The sequence below is a fragment of the Macaca fascicularis genome, chromosome 6 (genome assembly GCF_037993035.2).
Source record: "Macaca fascicularis isolate 582-1 chromosome 6, T2T-MFA8v1.1".
In the NCBI taxonomy this organism is placed as follows: Eukaryota; Metazoa; Chordata; class Mammalia; order Primates; family Cercopithecidae; genus Macaca; species Macaca fascicularis.
The window spans coordinates 168694610-168710918 of record NC_088380.1 but is presented as its reverse complement, the minus strand read 5'-3'; the positions used below and the strand labels follow the sequence as shown (position 1 = coordinate 168710918).

Genomic DNA, 16309 nt, shown 5'->3' with positions numbered 1-16309 from the left:
GATAACTGGAAAGGCTGTAGGAATTACATGGTGCTTGATTTCATTGATGGCAGGCAGAATTCAAGGAGTTGTAAAAAAATAACGACAGTATTTTGACCTCAGCATAGCAAACTTTGTATTCAAAATGGTTCAGGTTTTTTTTTTTTTTTCCTTGCTAGGTTTTCATCACTATGCAGATGTCTTGACAAATAAGTTTCACTTCATCTGTCATTTCTGACTTCACTGGGATAATCAGGCCTCATCCAGTCTTGGCATGAATGAGTGTGGTGATTGATTTGTAATGCCTGCCTGGGAAAAGAAGTCAGGAGTGCGAATAAGAACGGTAGGAATTTTTCATTCTACGATGGGATAATGCATTAACTTCTAGTAGCTTTTTGAATTAAATTGTTTCAGAAATTTCCCAAGAAGATGTAGAAAAGGCCAGATTGACTGATACATCTATAGAAAGCTAATATAAAATTATAGAAACATAAAATTTTTAGCATGCCTCAAACATATCTATTCACTTTACAGATGTGGAAGTCAAGGGCTGGAGAGGGTAAAAGAGCTTGTCCAATATTACCACTAATCAATCAACACTAAAATTTACATTTTTTTCTGATTTTCTAGATAAGAGCTTTCAGCTTACATAATGCAATTCAAATTTTCCTTTTAAATCAAACACTGAATTAATAAATTACTGATTATTTATGATGACTTGCCTAATTTACTTAATTCTTCTCTTTTTAAATTTGTAAAGTATGGTTGATAATTGGATAATATAGTAACTACATACCTGACACATAGTGAGAAACTAATAAGTGTTATCTCATATTTCCTTTGTGATATCTTAGTTCAAGCATAACGTTTAAGCCACTCAACTTGCAAATTACTTCAAAGAATTTTGTGTTAGTTTTGAAGCTTTGGTAAAACCAGCTATGTTTACAGGAGTAGGGCCACATGTTATAAAGGGCCACCCCTTTCATTGTGACGTCTCTAACAAAGCCTTTTCCATTAATAAAATAATCAGTGGTAAGTGGGGCTAGCAAATATAGAATCTGTGTTATAGGCCAGGCACTGAGCTAATTGCTTTGTTAGCATTACCTTATTCAGTCACCATTGTAATTCCATGAGGAAAATGTCCCCATTTCACAAATGAGGAAGATGAGATTTGCACCAGTTAACTTACCTGAAACTATGAAGGTAACAACCGTGTTTAAAATGCAAAGTCTCCCTTTCTCCAAAGCCAATGCTTTTAATCATCATAACAGACTCTATGAAGTCATTTGCCTTCCTTCTTTTTTTCTTGTGATTTTCACGCAGAAAGTAACAACCTCCACCGTCACTACTTAAACCAGTCTTGAACGAATGTCAGGTCCTTGGGAAACTCTCCAATCTTATCTCCTGTCCTGGCCAGGTGTGCTCCAGGTGAACCATTTGGCTAAGTTGATTTGAACTATTTGGGAGACCTTGGTACCTATGATTCCTTCTTCTTGGAAGATCCTTTCTGTTTTGTCAGCTCCTACTTCCGTGTTGTGGAAAACCGATCTAACCTCCTAGTCCTGAATCAGGTATTGCTCCTCAGCACTGCAAACCCTTTGGCTTCAGGTGTTACTCATTCCACTGCATCAGGGTGAGGCCTTTTGTATTTACCTTCAATACATTACATATGATGTGGTATTAAAACTATTGGCTAACTTCTCTCTTTCCTCACAGATGATGAGATGATGAGTCCAGGAACTCAATATTACTCATACTTCTAGTACTCGTGTCAAACACAGCAAATATAACCAAATGGATGATTCAGAAACATCAAATGATTGAGTAATTAATGATATAATTATTGAATTATTGAATAATTCTTTTTTTTTTTTTTTTTGAGACGGAGTCTCACTCTGTCCCCCTTGCTGGAGTGCAGTGGCCGGATCTCAGCTCACTGCAAGCTCCGCCTCCCGGGTTCAGGCCATTCTCCTGCCTCAGCCTCCCGAGTAGCTGGGACTACAGGCGCCCACCACCTCGCCCGGCTAGTTTTTTTGTATTTTTTAGTAGAGACGGGGTTTCACTGTGTTAGCCAGGATGGTCTCGATCTCCTGACCTCGTGATCCACCCGTCTCGGCCTCCCAAAGTGCTGGGATTACAGGCTTGAGCCACCGCGCCTGGCCTGAATTATTGAATAATTCTATATGCAAGATATTTAATTTAATTTTTCCATGAATTACCTCATTCAATTTACCCAATCTGTCTAGAAACTAAATAATAAATTCCTATTCTAAAAAGTAGGAAAATAAGGCATAGACATGATATAGGATTTAACCTTGTTCACACAAATAGCTAATGTCAGTGGATGTTTCAAATTTGTCTCTTTAAAGTAAAATTCATACTCCTAAGCACTGCACTTTAGTAGATCTTTTTGTGAATAGGAATAATGCACATATTAAGACATGTGATTTTAGAACATGGTCTTAGTTTCCACAACTGCTCTATTATTGGAAAAAAAATGGCTTAAATAGACCATTTCCTCATTGTTCTCACAATGTGCCCCAGTAGATTCTAAATTGGCACCTTTGTCTTTTTGTTCTCCATCCCAGGATACTCACTACTTCTGGACTGCTTATTCAAGCTTTACCTGTCCATTTGGGGTAGATGGAGGAGCATTTTTTCTTGATTTTCAAGCTCATGAGGGTGCATTAGCCTCTGAACTCACCAGTGCATTCTGTCCCTTCTATTCACTCCCTTTCTTATGATTTTAGTAAAATTTTGTTGCTATTAAGAGTATAGTCCTTGTTGTTGATCAGAGCTTGGTTTGTAAGTGACTCAACGCCATATTAACATTGCCTCTAATGTGATGTTCATTTTATGTTCGATACATATCTCTCTGGTGAACCACTTGACCAGAGAGAGTCTTGAGAGCCAGTGACAGGTGTGGTAAGGGGCAGATAGGACCTAAGACTGTGGGTACCAGGCAAGGCAAATGAAAGCCTGGGTGCCAGTGAAGAGAGTAAGGGGGAATAAGGAAAGATAAACCTTCAATTTAATGGAGGTACTAAGAATTAAAAATAAACCTAAAATGGGAATTCTAGAGTTTGCAAAAGACATTGGGGTCACTGAAGTGCACCCCTAAGGCAGGCATTCGGAGGGAGCCGAGTATTAGTCTAGAGACTTGACCTAGTTCATGCAGGGAACAATCATCTGAAGTACAATAAGAGGTTAAAATCATACGTTCTATTTGAAGTGCCTTTAGAAATCTTTAGCCTTGTGGCTATTTCTGCCCTTTTCTGTGTCTGATAAACAGATTCTTCTTGTGTTGTTGTTGTTGTTTTGTTTTGCTTTTTCTTAGGTTTGTAATTACTTTGTATTCTTATAGATGAACAGAGGATAATTGACTCCTCCTTAAAAACAGGTCTCCTTTGCCCCAAAATATTTTATATTGAGTGAAGAAGAGCAAAATGGAACAGTTGGGAAGGGAATATTCACTTATTTTTTCTGCATTATTCTAAGGTGCCCAAACTTCATGCCACCTGGATCATTTAGCAGTCCTGATTAAAGAGCACAGGGCCTGGCAGTCTGTAGAAGTTTGCTCCCTGGTGCTGCCTGGACTGCCTTGGGCTGCTAGCAGCCTTATGGTCTCCAGACAATCTGTCATTTCTGCTGTTTCCCAATAACCTTTGGCAACAGCAAAAGCAAACAGGTACCAAAAGGCTGAGGGATTCCAAGATAGAGAAGTTGTCCCTTATTTTAAAAAATTATGTCATCCGTATCATAAGAAGTTATTGAGAAGTTTCATTTAAAATCAAGATCACCTATGGGCTTGTAATTTTTCTGCACCAAAGGACGTGGTTGCTGTTTTTGTTATGCTTTTTACTCTGTCTTCACCAGGTTCTGAGTGTAGAAGGGAACATTTAAATATTTGAGGAGATAACTACATAAGTACGTGTGAGTGATGTTTCTTTTTCTCTCTCTCTCCTGCTGTAAGTATTGAGAGAGAGAGAGAGAGAGAGAAATACACACACACACACACACATGCATACATGCTTACATACACGTGTAGTTATTTCCTCAAGTATAAGAAAGATAAAGAGTCAAATATCCAGATATATGAAGAAGGCACTGCATAAGAAATCCTAACTGTTTAGTTTCCACTGAGATCTGTCCAATGTTATAGACTCAGGGGCTCCAAATGCCAGCAAGGTTCAGAAAGATTGTATCAATGAATGAAGCCAGACCTGGGTGCTGGGTGTTGGGGCTCATCAGGGGTGTTGGGAAAGAACCGTAAAGAGCAGAGACATTCATGCCCAATCTGGAAGGGGAAGTAGCCCCTATTTTATTGCAGAATGTCGGTCTAATGTTGCCAGCTTTTCTTTTGATTCCAAGGAAGCCCACAAACCAGAGTGTACACAATTTCTCCTGAGTTAGAAATAGTTATTCTATTTTGTTTTTAACAAAAACACACCAGAAAGCTGAAGCTTGCCAATGGTTCTTAATAGAGCCTGTGCCTTTATGGTCAAATTGTTCAAGTGACTCTAACTCTTTTCCATTTCTTTTCTACAGTATGTATCTCTAAAATTTTAAAACAGTAATTATTTTTAATATGCCTCAGTTATTACTTTAGTATAGAGATAGATTAAAGCAAGCATAACATTAAAAGATATCAGTGTTTATACATTTTCCCTCAATTCAAGGGTCAATACATTTAGAAAATATATTTTGGAGTGATAATTACTCTCTGTGATGGAACAATATTTTTTATTCATTGTCTCTTTAAAGTGTGTATAATAGAGTGTTTACGTATTCATCAACTGTGAATCTGGGTTTTCTCTCTTATAATGCCAAAACCTATTTACTGAGGTTTAACTATCTTCTTCATCTGTTATAAACAAAATTTTCCCTTTTTGGGGGGTTCAGCTAAAGCTTCTTGGTAAAAAAATTGGTATGCCAACTCTCTGACATTCCCCTTACAAAGTTCATTCCATTTTTATGCAATCTCTGTTTTAGGTATTGGAATTTATAGTTTTCAGCCTATCTTGGGGAGTGGGAGAATACTATTTGTTTAAACTTAAAAAATATATATGGTTGTCTAATTTTCCAAGCCCAGCATCAGCTTTATCTATTTCTCATTCAATTGGCCCTTTCTAATATTGGGGTTGCAGTTTTTCTTTATATATTCATTACAAGTTCACAGCAAATTCCAAATTTTTACTTGCAATTTTCCACATTTTTTCCATTTCCCCCCAGGCATTAGTCAATCAATAGGAAATGAATAAAACTCACATGTGAATACATACCCAAAGAGAAGATGTACTGTTTTGGTTCCCGAAAATGAAATTTCACTTGGTTGACTCACTAGGCTCATTGTTGGGTTTTCCAACTTCTCCTACCCTTTAGAGAAATAGGTTTTACTTTCCTTCTTCTAAAAACCACGTGGGATGTACAAATATTTTTGTTCCTACAAAGCAATTCTTACGTATTTTAAAATCAACTCTAGGTTTTTTTTTTTTCTGACTCTCTTTTGAAACAGTTATGCTGTTACAGTTATTGGCAGAGTTGAAAGAACATGAATTTTTAATTCATGTTTAAACAGCAGCAGAGCATCCTAGTCACTAGCATAAGGGCTTCTAATAAAACTTAGCGTTAAATTCAATCTTTCAGCTGTGGTCTAAAACACCCTCCAGCATATAGCCCCTGCGTATATATCCAGCATCTCCTGCAATGCTCTATCTCAGTCGCAACACTTCAGCTATGTGTACTTCATTTCCCTTCTAGAATTTTAACAAATGTATCCCAGCCACAGGTCCTTTGCTCTTACTTTTCTCTCCGGCTCATGTATATTATCAGTTGCTGGCTTTCATATCTCAGAACTTATGTTGATTTCTCACTGAAATCATCCTTGACCATCATAGGTGCTATTTATACATAGGTCTATATTATTCGTTGTACTTATCTTAATGATTTAATTACATTTCTATCATTTGTCTAAACCACCGGAATGTAACGTCTATGAGATCAGGAACCTGTATTGTCTTGTTCACTTTGACATTTCCAGTGCTTAAGACAGTGTCTGACAGTTAGAGAAAAATGTTCTCTTTGTCCCTCTCTCTCATATAAGATACATGAAAACTGATAAAATAATTCTGCCTTTTTCTTTTTTCAAAAAATTCCTAACAAACCTAAATAATTCTAAACTCATAAAGTTGTAACAGTTAGTGAGGTCATGCACGTGAAGTGCTTACCAGAGTGTCTGGCAGTGCATTAGCTAAATAAGTAATAGCTGCTGGAGTTATTTTCACCCTGCTGCCAAAGATATGAATGAAAGACCTCCAGAAAATTTCTGGTCAATGTCTTTAAAACCTATATAAAACCTATAGGAACATGTAGCAAATTCTAAGGAAGAAAACAGAGTTTCTCATTCTTAGACTTTGGAGACAGTATTCAGCATTTTTGTTTTTCATCTTTTTTTTTTTTCAGTCTTTTTAGAACTTTATTTTACATTCAGCGATGTACATGTGCTTGTTTGTTACATGGGCATTACATGCATAATTGTGGGAGTTGGGCTTCTAGTGTATCCATCACTCAAATACTAGATATTGTACCCAGTGGGTAATTTTTCAACTCTTACACCCTTTTCCATCTTTCCCCCTCTGGAGTCCCCATAGTCTATTTTTGTACTGGGCATGTCTCTAATACAACATATAATCTAAGTAACTGGTATTTGTTACCTTATACCACTAGTTCTCAAATATTTTATTTTCAAGGCCCTTTTGCAGTATAATAAATTATTGAGGACCCCAAAGACTTTTGTATATTTTTTGTACCTATCAGTATTTGCTGTTTTAAAAATTGAAAGATAATTTTGGGAGGCTGAGCTGGGTGATCACCTGAGGTCAGGAGTTCAAGATCAGCTTGGCCAACATGGTGAAACCCCATCTCTACTAAAAATACAAAAAGTAGTCAGGCGTGGTGGCACACACGTGTAATCCCAGCTACTTGGGAGACTGAGGGGGGAGAATCACTTGAACTCAGGCAGCAGAGGTTGCAGTAAGCCAAGATATCACAACACTGCACTCCATCCAGCCTAGGCAACAGAGTGAGACTCTGTCACTCACACACACACACACACACACACACACACACACACACACACACTTAAAAGGTAAACATGCATTTTATTTAAACATAAACTGATTAAATACAAAAATAAATAGTATTTTAATGAAAATTATTTTTACAAAAAAAGTAAGAAGAGCGATATTGATTTATATTTTTGCAAATTTCCTTAATGTCCAGCTTAATAGAAGAAAGCTAGATTCTTATATCTAATTCTTGTTCATTCTGCTGCAATACATTGTTTTGGTTTGAGTATATGAATAAAAGCTGGTCTCAAATAAATATGTACCTGAAAGTAGAGAAATAGTTAAATATTATTTTAAGATAATCATGAATATTATCTGATATTACATAAAAATTTGACAAGTGATTGTTTCTTAAAGGATACTGTTGATATAGAAGCTGAAATTCTATTTATAAAATTTTCTTACTGTGTTACAATAAAATCCAACAGTCTATCTGAGATATGAATGGATATTTTACCCAAACACATTTAAAAAATTATTCACTAGTCATTTAGAAAATGTTGTTTCAGTCACTGAGTTATATAAATCTTTACTTGAAAGCTCAAATCCTATTACTGGAAAAAAATACTATTCATTGTTTTTTCAAAGTGATCAGATGACTTCATTCATTTTGAGAAAATGTCTGGCCAATACCCAAATTTGATAGTGCCAATGGTTTTCTTAAGTAAAGATGGTATTCCGTGAAACAAGCCTCCAGATAAGAATTCATACAATTATTTAAGAACTTCTCCTTAAAATAACACAGTCATTCAGCTTTCAGCAAAAGTGTTTTATCAATACTTTCCATTTCATCATACAGAACACCAAGGAGTTGTGGACTAAATGGTTGAGATTCAATAAAATCAATAGTTTTACCTCTTTATCGCCTATACTGTTAAGTACAACTGACTTGTTTTTGTTTTTGTTTTTGTTTTCCTGTGATGGCTGGGTGGTAAATAACATAATGATTACTGTAATTTTGGGTTTGAGTGTCTTGGTTTATTTTAACGTTCAAGACATTTTACCCACAATGCTATTGTCCCATCCATGCAAATGTCAATTGAGTGAAACAAAACAAAAGGTCTTAGTATCATTAGAAAAAAATAGACTTGACCATATGGATCCCCTATAAAGATCACAAGGATACAAGAGGTCTGTGTAGCACATTACATTATTGCCAAACATTTGAACACTTTTCCAGACAGATAGCTTAATCCTCAGTTCATTTTTACTCATTCAAACAAAGCTCGATTTCCCATTGGAATACATAAAATTATGATATGAAAGAAGCAAGAATAATCATATCTGAATTCGGCTTACCTTTCAAATAAAATGTCACTTTATTAATTCAACTGGGCCGTATTGAAGAAAGTTAACAAGTAGTTCTTCAACACTATCTACCATATTAACTACCTAAAATTTTGAGGTAATAAAGTATCTTGATTCTGGAATGCTGGATGTGAATGTTTAATATTTTATGGCTAAACTTACATTTGTGGCTATACTAAGAGGCGTTCATGCCACCCATCTCTGCAAAAGGGAACGTTATCTACTACATAATTCACATGAAAAACAGTGTTCTTGAAACAATTTTTAATCATGTTATGAAACCATAAAAATTTCTTGTCTCAGTTTCTCAACTTACAATCAAACTAGTGAAACAAGACCCTGCAGGTAAAGGTAAATGTGAGTGAAGGTTGAGTCACTGAATTCATACAAGTTAAAAAAGAAATCTAGGTCACTTGCTCATTGCAAAAATGAATGTAAATTTCAAATATAAATTCTACAGTATTTCAATATAAATATTCACCTATATATATAAACATCATTTTAAAATGTTTGAGGTGTATAATAATTGGCGAAAACAGTTTGCCAATACAAAAAAAACCAGAGTTCTTGAATCGTGAGAGTCTGAACTATTTAGACAATAAACTGTCGCCTGAATATTGCTATGCAAATAGCAATACTAGGTGGCATTCTCTGTATTGTCTGATTGGAGTGGAAAAATCTGCTTCTTTATGATTTTTTTTCAGGAGTCATTTACACTTAATACTTATTATCTCTGTATTTTCAGCTGTAAACACATCCTGCCCTGATCAAACAAAAGCAAATAATCTTCAATGAGTAACTCTAACTTAATGTAAAATCATGAGGGAGACTCTGAGTCTAGAGAATGAGAGACACCTGGAATAGGTTAGGCAGTAGAAAAGGGTGTTAAAAGCATTCATCTGTTAGGTAAGGTTGCCTTTTTGCTTGATTGCCCCAGTAATCTGCTTCTGGACATCTTTTAGAAAGCTTTTGGCTTTACCAAAAATCTTTTACATCAAAATGGCTTAAATAATAAGGGCATATGTTATCTTACCCAACAAGAAAGCCAGGAGTAGAAGAGCTATGCAGTTGGTTAATTCAGCAGATCATCTATGTTATTAAGGTCTTAAGGTTCTTTCCATCACCCCTTTCTACATCTGCATTGTCAGTTTTCTCCTGAGGTGAGTTTCTTATCAGGGACCAAAGATAGCTGCTGCAATTCTAGGAAACACAGTCTTACACAACCATATCCAAGGAGAAAAGAACCTGCTTTTTCCTCTGTGCCTCTTCAAGGAAATAAGAAATCTTTTCCATAGCCCAATAGGAAACTTCACCTTCACCTCATCTTCTAAATTATGTCACAAGCTCATGACTAACGACTCACTGGCAAAGATAACGAGAGAAGAAAATATGATATTAGTTACATGAGACTTAACTGTTTGCACGTTCTATTTCAAATTATTACCAGAAACCATCCCTTTACCCAAAAGAAAAAAAAGGCATTTATTCTGTTTTAGCTTTGTTAAAGTATAACTGATATACGAAAATTGTACACATTTGGCCGGGCGTGGTGGCTCAGGCCTGTAATCCTAGCACTTTAGGAGGTCAAGGAAGGCAGATCATTTGAGGTCAGGAGTTCGAGACCAGCCTGGCCAACGTGGCGAAACCTTGTCTCTACTAAAAATACAAAAATTAGCCAGACATTGTGGCATGTGCCTGTAATCCCAGCTACTTGGGGGATGGGGGCAGGATAATCCCTTGAAACTGGGAGGTGGAGGTTGCAGTGAGCCAAGATCGTACCATTGCACTCCAGCCTGGGGGACAAGAGCCAAACTCCATCTCAAAATAAATAAATAAATAAATAAATAAAATTGTACACATTTAACATACACATCTTGATGAATTAGGTCATATGCATATACCAGTGATACCATCACCACAACCAAGATACTAAATATATTCATCAGCTCCAAAATATTTCCATGCACTGTTTTTGTAAGAACAGTGTAAGAATGAGATCTATCATTTTAAGATATATTACAGTGTACAATATTGTGTTGTTATCTATAGGTACTATGTTGTACAGCAGTTCTCTAGAACGAATGCATCTTGCAAAACAGAGACTTTATACCCATTTAGGAGCAATTCTTCATTTCCATCAACCCTCACCCCAAGTCTCGGGCAACCATCATTCTGTCCTCTGCTTCTCTAAGTTTGACAGTTTTCAACACCACACATAAGTAGAACAAGAAGAGTAATTTATTTCTTTTAATTTAGTCTGTCCATCCTACCACCTGCTCTAGTAAATTGGCCTTACATGAGGAAAATAGCCTACTCGTGTCTATGGATGAGTGTAATATTTATGTGCTAACAAGTGTAGTTTAAGTATAGTTTGGTTAAATGTTAAGGTTATTGTTAGAATAGCAACTTTTACTTTTGCCAGAGTGCATAAAAGAATTATAAGCCTCTGTACGACTTGAAAAGGCTGTTCAGTTTAAATAAATAATCTCGTAATATCCTGGTGGGCATTAGAGGACTGGGGCATTTGAGTAGAAACCCTTCTAAAAGATTTCAATGGGTAGAGGTAGGAATCTAGTAATATCTTAATGCCACCTGTTAGAATATATTACTTATTCAGACAACATATTTTTTAAGCCAACAAAAAAAAATTTGTGATCATTAAATCTAAGTTGGGTTACTCTTTGTGTGGGAAATATAATTATATGAAATTTATTGATGTTCATACAATAGAATGACCAGCTCAAGCTTCTTCTTCTCACTAATCCAGCGCCTACAAAAAATCCTTCACTTGTCTTGGTAACATTGACAGTAATGCATTCTTTAGATATAAACATGGGAAGAAGGAATCTTGGAAATAGCATTGGCTAGAGAATTGAGATCACACTTCGGACATCACCTTTGCGATAGACTGTGCAAATTGGGTCATTCACTTCTCTGTGAAGTAGTGACCTCATCTATGATGTGAAGTTACTTGCCTGGATGTACTTTTCAAGTTCCATAACCTGAATTTTCATTCAGAAAATAAGTGATTCTGATTCCTAGTATTTAAATGTTTACAAATGATCCATTTGGGTTCATTTTAAACCTTCATCTTTTTTCCTTTCAAGTAAACAGTACTTTTGTATTTTGGTATTTTTATTTAACACCATTCATGACCTAGTATTTTAGGAAATGCAGGCTTTTTGGATGATGATTACATTATGAAGGTGAGTAGGATGATGATGGTGCTAGTTTGGTCCAAATATTATATTTTATCCCAGTGAGGTGCAGTTTTATAAAGAAAATAGTGCTTTTATTTCTGCTGCACCCTTGTTAAATGTTTAAACTTCTAATAAATAATACTTCCTTATGTTTTCAAACTTGTGAGAATTAATTATTTTGTTCCAAATGTGGAAGAGCTGTTGAATACCATTAAATAGATTACTAAACCATTATGTAGTACAGTGGGAAAATCTTAGAAATATACCATGTTTTATAGTCACAGACTTTAGTATTTCAAGACTCAGAGCCTCTTATTTAATAAATAAGATAATTAGTACATTTCTTAAATTCAAAGTTGTTTTATTTTTATTTATTTATTTATTTATTTATTTTGAGATGGAGTCTCACTCTGTTGCCCAGGCTGGAGTGCAGTAGCATGATCTTGGCTCACTGCAGCATTCTCCACCCAGGTTCAAGCGATTCTTATGCCTCCCTCCTAAGTAGCTGGGATTACAGGTGCCTGCCACCACACCTGGCTAATTTTTGAATTTTAGTAGAGGCGGGATTTCACCATGTTGGCAAGGCTGGTCTTGAACTCCTGACCTCAAGTGATCCACCCACCTCCGCCTCCCAAAGTGGGATTACAGGCATGAGCCACAACGCCAGACCCAAAGTTTTAAATCTTAATTGCTTATTGTAGGAAACTTCCTTGATACAGACATTTAGCATAAATATCTGTTGCTATTTAGGTCACTGCCACATTAGAGGAAGCTTAATGACAGATCTATTTCAAAAATTGTTGCTTAGAACACCTTTTCTTCTAGGGCTAGGAAAATCCATATATGTTCCTATATTTGTTTTTAGGGCTGTCGTATCAAATTATCACAACTTCCTGGCTTAAAACAACAGAAATTTATTTTCTCAATTTTCTGGGGGCCAATGGTCAAAAGTTAAGGTGTTGGTCAAAAGTTAAGGCTCCCTCAGTTAAGCCTCCCTCTGAAGTCTCCATGGGGAGGGCCTTGCTTGTTTCTTCCATCTTCTAGTGGCCTCAGGAATCTCCTATGGCTGTATCACTCCACTCTTCAGGGCCTTCTCCTCTGTGTGTGATGTCTCCGGTCTGTGTTATCTTTCTCTTCCTTCTGATAATGACTTTTAAGGGTTTGCCATTTAATTTAGGGCCAGATAATTCAGGATGATCTCATCTCAAAATCCTCAACTTCATTACATCTGCAAACATCCTTTTTCCAAATAAGGTCACATTGCAGGTTACAAGGTTAGAACATGGACATATATTTTGAGGGGCTACCATTCAACCCACTATAGTTCTGCTCATATGTGTCCCAAAGAACCTTCTTTGGCCTATTATGCTACCTGTGTTTTCTTAAGGGGAGAGGTATTCTGAGAGACAGAGTCCAAATTATAATCATATTTGTATTCCTAGTGTCTAAAACATTTCCTGACACATAAGCAATTCATGACATGTATCTATTCAATGAATTAATTTATTATAGTACCTATAGCCTGAAAGTTACATCTTGGGTTAAATCTCTCTCTCTCTTCTCCCCCCCACCCCACCCTGTTCCTCTCTCTGTCTGTAAAGTGTAATAGTTAAGACAGCACAGTGAAAAGTTTAATGTAAAGGAGCCAATTCACACTTTTATTTCTTGTTAGAATTTGAGAAATGTGTATTAGTATATTATAATCCTGAATCTGTCTTTAGCTGGGGGCTTATCTATTGTGACTTCTTATTTTATTTATAAAATAAAAGAATTAATCTAGATAACCTTTTCAATCCATTTAATCTCATAAAAAATGACCTAGTTTCAATTCTGTTTCTAAGCCTGGTTTGACACTTTATATCTACATAACAATGGGCAAGTTTTATAACATTTTTAAGCCTCAGTTTTCTCATCCATAAAATGCAGATTGTCATCCCTACTTTATAAGAATATAAGAATTAAATAATATATATATGTAATATGTAGCATAATTCCTGACACTAAGAAAGCAACACATTATTGTGAGCTTTTAATAGTGATTGTTATCCCTGTCATACAATAGTTTATTTTCTGATAGCAAGTTATATTTAGGATACATGGAGTTCAGAGATATAATTGTACATCAATATTTAACTTCTTTCTGGTCATTAGCTAAAATTTGTTAAGGAAATAAAGACCCCTTTTTTGGACCACATATCAAAACTTTATTTAAATTAATTTTGAAATATTTAATTGAAAAAATAGAGATTGTATAGATTTAAGGTATGCAATGTGATGATTTGATATACTTTGTGTAATGACGCATATCAAATTAATTACCTATGCTGTTCATTAGATCCGCTGAACGTGTCCATCTTATACTTAAAGATTGTTCCCTTTGACCAACATCTCCCCATGTTCCTCACCCCCCAATCTTACCTTTATATAGTGCCTTCTTCAAGAAAATAGCTTTTGAATCAAAGTACATTCTTGATTCTTTAATGAGTATTACCTAAGGTTTGATAAAAGAAAAACTTCATCCGAACTAAATTTAAAGGAGTTTAATTGAGAAATGAATGATCTGTGAATTGGGCAGCCCCCAGAATCACAGCAGATTCACAGAGACTCCAGCACAGCCACGTGGTGGAAGAAGATTTATAGACAAAGGGAAATGAAGTACAGAAATCAGCAGTGAGGTACAGAAACAGGTGGATTGGTTACAGGTTGACATTTGCCTTATTTGAACACAGTTTCAACACCTAACAGTCTATGAATGGTTGAACCATGGCCGTTGGGATTGCCCAAAACTCAGGTATTGTTACAGATACCTATTCCTAAATTAGGTTTTCAATCTTGTCTATTAAGCTAGGTTACAGTTCATCCACAAGGACTCAAATATGGTAGAACGGAGTCCTTCTCATGCCATATTTAGCTTTCTTTAACAGTTTGAATTGGAAAACAGTTCTGGTATATTATGTTTTATTATTTCTATTTTTGCAGGGGCCATAAAGGGAATTGATGAGGACAACTGGCCTCCCAATATGTGGATTCAGTTTCTGTATGTCAATTTACCAACTCCCACTGGTAGTCTGAAGAGATATGGCTACTGGAGAACAGAAAATCACCATTATTCATAAAAAGCAATTTTAAGTGTTTATCTTTTTGTATTTGAATAGCTTTGTTAAAGAGACGTACTCAAGAATACTATGAAGAGACTCTTATTATACTCCTTACCTGGAGATAATTGTGATGCCAGAAATTCAAATTTATATTTAACAATATGGTTTTTCAACTTTGAATATTATAAACATCTAGGCAGTATTTATTGTTTGCACATTTGCCATCCGCTAAAATGAGATTATTCTAAGCATAAATTATACTCTTCATCATTCAAGATTATAAACATTTATAATAATCATACTATTCACGGACATTTCCCTGCTCTCAAATCACTAGAGCTAATAGACAAAGCAGATACAGCTACAAACAGTGGGAGCAAATGTTTCTGGCTGACCTACAAATAGCTATGCAATAATGTAGAGAGGAAAATATAGTCTCACTTATAGTGTCTGAAATTGAGTTTCCTCTTTAAAGGACAAAGTAATTTTCAAAAATATTTGAATATTATTCTGTGTAAAAAGTCTCTGTTTTAACCGGCTTATTGAATTGTATTTCTTTATTGTGTTTGTATTCACTTTTCCATTTGTGGGTGGAATTTATTATAATTACCAATTATATACTGAATGAAACAAAAATCTCATAGATTTATTTTAATAAAACTTTAAATTCCTTGTCATTACTAATAAAATGTATATGCTGTCTCTAATAGGGCCATACTTTATTGTTTAAAACTTGTTTTTCCTCTTTGCTCAAGCACATGGATTGTTAATTTAAATTCTAAAATAAAACCAATTAATCCATAAACATGGACTGTGGGTAATGTTGATATTACGTGTAAATTTCTCAGTGGTATTTCGTGGACCCAATAGCATCAGCATTAGCTGGGGACTTATGAGGTGGCATGTGCCTGTAGTCCCAGCTACTCAGGAGGCTGAGGCAGGAGAATTGCTTGAACCTGGGAGGTGGAGGTTGGAGTGACCGAGATCGTGCCACTGCACTCCAACCTGGGCAATAGAGCGAGACTCTGTCTTAAAAAAATAATTAAAATAAAATAAAATAAAATTTGCAAATTTATGGGAACTACCCCACCCCAGGCCTATTGAAACAAAAAGTCTATAGGTACAGTTTAGCAATCTGTCTTTCAACAAGCCATTCTGGGCAACTCTAATGCATGCTAAAGTTTGAGAACCACTGGTCTGTGGCTTTCCAGGATACTCAGGTGCTATATTATCTTATTCCCTACAGGGAATATCTTTGTTCAAGTGTGGAAGTATGCACACAGTGTGTAAAGAGGTGGGTTGAATCTTTCTACAAATATTTTAAATAAGTCACCTGCCTCATATATTTTGACTTGATTATTTAGATATTTGGATCCGTACTGACCCTTACCCCTACCTCTGATTTACAGTAAAGAAATTCCTACCCTATTTTATTATGTGTTGTGTTTGGCCCATTGGTGATTTTTTTTCTCAGACTCAATTTTAATTATTTGTTGCAATCTAAAAATGGGGGCCTTATCTTAATAGTTAATCTAATTTTGCAAGATATACTATAGGATAGGAAGTATGCCTGATTCTTTTACATACATTTGGTATC

The 16309-nt window shown here is 35.5% G+C and overlaps 1 long non-coding RNA gene across 3 annotated transcripts in view; it reads left to right on the top strand.

Annotated features, from left to right (window-relative positions):
* LOC102141067 (uncharacterized) overlaps window positions 1-15517 on the top strand; it is a 92039-nt gene extending 76522 nt beyond the window's left edge. Inside the window, exons 3-5 of one of the 3 annotated variants that reach the window (XR_012414329.1) lie at window positions 159-322; window positions 1303-1407; window positions 14594-15517. This is a non-coding gene — a long non-coding RNA (uncharacterized lncRNA). Of the gene's footprint in view, window positions 1-158; window positions 323-1302; window positions 1551-14593 lie in introns of all 3 variants that reach the window. The other 2 variants (XR_001491725.3, XR_010587700.1) reach the window with 2 other exon arrangements.
* Window positions 15518-16309: the final 792 nt, after the last annotated feature.